Source organism: Penaeus chinensis, chromosome 6 (genome assembly GCF_019202785.1).
Source record: "Penaeus chinensis breed Huanghai No. 1 chromosome 6, ASM1920278v2, whole genome shotgun sequence".
Lineage (NCBI taxonomy): Eukaryota > Metazoa > Arthropoda > Malacostraca > Decapoda > Penaeidae > Penaeus > Penaeus chinensis.
Window position 1 is genome coordinate 20,948,361 of NC_061824.1, and position 5,000 is coordinate 20,953,360.

At 48.7% G+C, this 5,000-nt stretch overlaps 1 protein-coding gene across 1 annotated transcript in view; it reads right to left on the reverse strand.

Annotated features, from left to right (window-relative positions):
* LOC125026405 (roundabout homolog 2-like) overlaps positions 1 to 5,000 on the reverse strand; it is a 20,330-nt gene that overhangs the window by 8,597 nt on the left and 6,733 nt on the right. The gene's annotated exons all lie outside the window — the stretch shown is intronic.

Here is a 5,000-nt window from a genome sequence, read left to right on the forward strand (position 1 = left end):
TGGAGTGGGGGAGGGAGGGAGGGAGGGGATGGGGGGGGAGATAAGAGATGGGGGAGGAGGCGGAAGGGCGAAGGAAGAGGAGGAGGAAGGGGGGTGAGAGGGAGAAGAGGAGAGGGAGTAGAAGGAGAGGGAGGAGGAGGAGGAGAAGGAGGAGAAGGAGGAGAAGGAGGAGGAGGAGGAGGAGGAGGAGGAGGAGGAGGAGGAGGAGGAGGAGGAGGAGGAGGAGGAGGAGGAGGAGGAGGAGGAGGAGGAGGAGGGGAAGAGAGAGTGAAGAGTAGAGAAAGAGGATCAAAAAGGAGGAGAGGAGGGGGAGGAAGAAGAAGGGGCAGACGTGAAGAGGAAAGCTTAGGGGCAAGAAGTGGAATGAGAGGAGGAAGGAAAGCAGGAAAACAATAAGACGCTGAAAAGGAAATGGCAGAAAAGGAATAAGGTGAAAAGGAAATGACAGAAATGGGAAGAAAGAAAAGACAGAAAATTAGATTTCAAAGAAGGACCTGAAAAAAAAATAAAAAATAAAATACTAACGAAGAAGTTAAAAAAAAGGATGGAAGAAAGAAAAAGAGAAGAAGGAAAGGAAGACGAGAAATAAATAAATATAAGTAAAAGAGAAATAAAGAAAAAGCAAAGGAAAAATAAGGGTAAATAGAAAACGGAGAGTAAAAGAAAAGAAGAGGGAAGGGAACGGGAGGAAAGAAAAGGACGAAAAAGAAGAAAGGGGATAACGAAGAAAGAGACCCGGAGGAAGAAGAGGATAGAGATGAGGAGAAGGCAGAGGAGAGCGAAGACGGCGAAAGAGAGGAAGAAGAATAAAACAAGGGAGAGAAGGGGTGGAAGAAGACCAAGAAAGGATGGAAGAAGACCAAGAAAGGAGAGAGAGAGAGAGAGAGAGAGAGAGAGAGAGAGAGAGAGAGAGAGAGAGAGAGAGAGAGAGAGAGAGAGAGAGAGAGAGAGAGAGAGAGAGAGAGAGAGAGAGGGAGGGAGAGAGGGACCAAGAAAGAGACTGAGAGAGAGAAAGAAGAAAGAGGAGGACGCAGACGGAGACCAGGTAAGGAGTGTAAGCGAGAGGGCGCGCGGGGTGGGTGGAGGGTCAGGCTAAGCTGAAGGATTAATTGGGAAAGGCAAAGAAGCTTCCCTATTTGTAAGTGAGAGATGTATATAATACGACGGACAAAGAGTAGAGAAGCGACAGGAAAGGGAGAGAAAGAGAGAAGGAAAGAGGGAAGGAGGGGAGGAGGATGGAGGGAAGGGGAGGAGGGGAGGAGGGGAGGAGGGGAGGGGAGGAGGGGAGGAGGAGAAGGAGGAGAAGGAAAAAAGAAGGGGAGGTGGATCGGAAAGGCACAATTTAAGAGGACAGGGGAGGAGGAGGAGGAGGAGGATGAAGAAAATAAGAAGCAACCAGGAGGAAAGGAAGTAAAGGAAAAGAGAAGAAAAAGAAATAAGTCGAGAGGAAGAGATTGACATACAGATGGAGAGAAGGGAAGAAAGAAAGAAAGATGGAGAGAGAGAGGAAGAGAGGGAGAAGGAGAAGAGAGAGAGAGAAGAGAAAAATAAACGAGAGGGAGAGAGAGAGAGAGAGAGAGAGAGAGAGAGAGAGAGAGAGAGAGAGAGAGAGAGAGAGAGAGAGAGAGAGAGAGAGAGAGAGAGAGAGAGAGAGAGAGAGAGAGAGAGAGAGAGAGAGAGAGAGAGAGAGAGAGAGAGAGAGAGAGAGAGAGAGAGAGAGAGAGAGAGAGAGAGAGAGAGAGAGAGAGAGAGAGAGAGAGAGTCGGTAAAAAAAAAATCTTAAAATACATCCAAAAAGACTGAGAGTGCGCTTGTGAGTTTTAATTGGTTCCGACGGCGCATAGGCCCCTACTTTTAAAACATTAATGGACTGACAACCGAAAGGTATGTCTCGAAAGCGACAACAAAGACGCTCCTGTGTGTTAACGGGCACGAGTACAACTCATTTGAGTAACAAAAAAAAAAAACAAAAAAATAGGCCTAGGCAGTGCGTCTCAAGAGAAACGGAACTCAAGTCGGAGGGGTTTAACTGCCACATTCCTCACGCCTTCCTATGTTTACTTGAGTGCTAGGTTAACCAGATTTACGAAAACCATCCACAGAGCGAGAATAGAAATAGAGGTAATGATGGATAAACAGACAGACTAAAAGAGAGAGAGGGAGAGAGAGAGGAAGAGGGGGAGAGAGAGAGAGAGAGAGAGAGAGAGAGAGAGAGAGAGAGAGAGAGAGAGAGAGAGAGAGAGAGAGAGAGAGAGAGAGAGAGAGAGAGAGAGAGAGAGAGAGAGAGAAGGGGAAGGGGGGAAGGGAAGGAGAGAGAGGGAGAGAGGGAGGCAGACATAAAAAAAAAGACACAGATTGACAGACGAACAGACACAGACGCAGTCAGTGTGTGAGACTCAGAACAAGCTAAACAAGAGAAAAAGAGACAAAAAAAAGACAAAAAGTAAGTGGACTTGAAATGAGATGCGTCACGAAAAGGGGGAACTACAAATCAACTGCAGGCGCTTCTCTCTTCGCGTGAGCCGAGATGTCCGACTGAGAGACAGGCTGCAACTTCCTCGTGACGAATGAGAAGGAAGTGCGTCTGAGTTCGTGTGCATTTATGTGTGTGTGTGTGTGTGTGTGTGTGTGTGTGTGTGTGTGTGTGTGTGTGTGTGTGTGTGTGTGTGTGTGTGTGTGTGTGTGTGTGTGTGTTTGGCTCTTGGTTCTTTTGTCTTGGTCTTTTTTGTGCGTCTCTTCAGTTTTCGTGTACTCAGAGAGGAAGAGGGAGGGAGGGAGGGAGGATGGGTGGGAATGAAGGAGGGAAAGGAGAGAAGAGAAAAGAAAAGATGAGATGAGATGAGATGAGATGAGAAGAGAAGACAAAAGAAGTGAAGAGATAAGATGAGAAGAGACGAAAAGAGAGAGGAGAAGACAATAGTAGAAAAGAGAAAAGAACACAACACAACACAACATGACAAAACAGACGAGACAAGAAGAAACAACACGAGAGATAAATATAAACACAGGAGCTCTAATTTGACGCCATTGAATACGCCCTGTTTGCTCATATGCCGGTGCGTCTAGACCAATGCAGAGCGAGAGGGGGGCGGGGGAGGGGGGCATTGTTATTGACGTCTGCGGATGATAGCTGTAGGGGGGGAGGGGAGGGGGAAGCAGGAGAAGGTGGAATCGACAGTCTGAGTGAGGAAGAATATTGATGACGAGCTAAATCTACAACCCCCTTCCACCCTCATCCCTACTACCCCCTTCCTTCCACCCTCTTAGCTGTGTATTGATTAAGGTGTAGGATTTATTGAAGGCACGGATGGAGGGAAGGAGGGAAAGGGAGACGGAGGGAGGGATGGGGAGAGAGGAAAGGAGGGAGGGAGGGAGGGATGGGGAGAGGGGAAAGGAGGGAGGGATGGGGAGAGAGGAAAGGAGGGAGGGAGGGAGGGAGAGGGTGGAAGAGAAAAGAAAGAGAGAAGAGACTTAAATATGTAGAACACAGAAGAGTGAAGCAGGTAAAGAGAGATAGATGCAGAGAGCGCACAAGAGGAGCAGACGGGACCGAGACCAGGAGAGCCCTCAGCGCCCCAGAGATAAACCACCTGAAGCGAAATTTAGCGCAAGACTCCACAGGTTTGATGTAATTACGAAGCGAAATGCGGACGGAACGGCCATTCAGACAGATAAATAATGACGCTCGTAAACATTACATATAGCCACACGACAGTCAATAAGCACTCTGTTACCCCCGCTGTTATAGCGAGAACCCCTGCTGAGCCCCGCCACACATGGTTCCTCCAGCCACAGGTACAGCTACGGCCCCTCCCACACCTGCTGCCGCCGGGTCCTAAACAACATCTTGAATCATCCCGCTCGTTAAAGCCACGGTCCGCCGACTCACGCGAAGGAAACGGCGTTCCGGGAACTCTCGTGTCTGATTAGAATGAACGCGAGTTTGTCTTGCCTTTGTTAATAAAGTCTCCCCCTAATCTTCCCCCAATCAGAGGGATTAAAAAAAGAAATCTTTCGTCATTACTTGTGGCGAGAACGAAGGCGAGACAAAGAAGCACACACAGCCACGCCAGATATGCAGTCTGGTAATCAATGAAAAGAGGGAAATTCACAGCTCTGGGCTCGGGCATTTATCATCGCTCCGCACATTGGCTGGCGCGACGCTGGGGGAGGGAGGTAGAGGTAAGTAGAGAGGAAGGGAAGGGAGGAGGGAGGGAAGGGGAAGTAGGAAGGGGAAGGGGAAGGGGAGGGGAAGGGGAGGGGAGGGGGAGAGGGAGGGGAGGGGAGGTAAGAGAGAGACAGGGAGGGAAAGGTGGGGGAGGGAGGGAGGGTAGAGAGCGGAAAGTAGCGGAGCAGAAGCTGTTATTAAGGCCAGTTTCCTGAGCCGAGAGTAATTGCCAAGCAAATATATATCCCCGTCGCGACAACACCCGCTCGATATCGCCCTGTATCAGGTCCATCCATCCAGGTACAGAGAGGGAGAGTGGCAGTCTCGCTTCATTAAATCGTTCTCGATGTCAGTTTTGCGCGGAAGGGGATACAATTAAGAAAATAAAAGTCTGCGAAAGGTATTTGCAGCTCTGGCTCGTGATGGGTGAGAACCTAGAGTGCTTTGAGGTTACGGGATCTTTTGATAAGTGTGTCGGTGAAATCTATAATGGCGTTGAATTATACGAGCGGTGTGAGCGGGGGTGGCTGCAACACAGGGATGATTGCCACAGACAATACGGTACCGAGGCTAATTGTCTTTATCGTTACGGTATTTGCGACCATTACTATTACCGGTATTGAGATTGCTTGCATTATCATTAAATTATACATGCATATAGCTGTCTGCGTGAATATCGGAGACCGAACATCCTTTCTATCATCAGATGTGTCTGATTCTAAATATACAGCAGCTGTGGCACGTCGAAACCCCATGGAAATATAATCAAAGGCAACTCTCACACACTTTGAGAATGCAACGTCGAGCCTACCCGACCCGGCGCTAATCACCT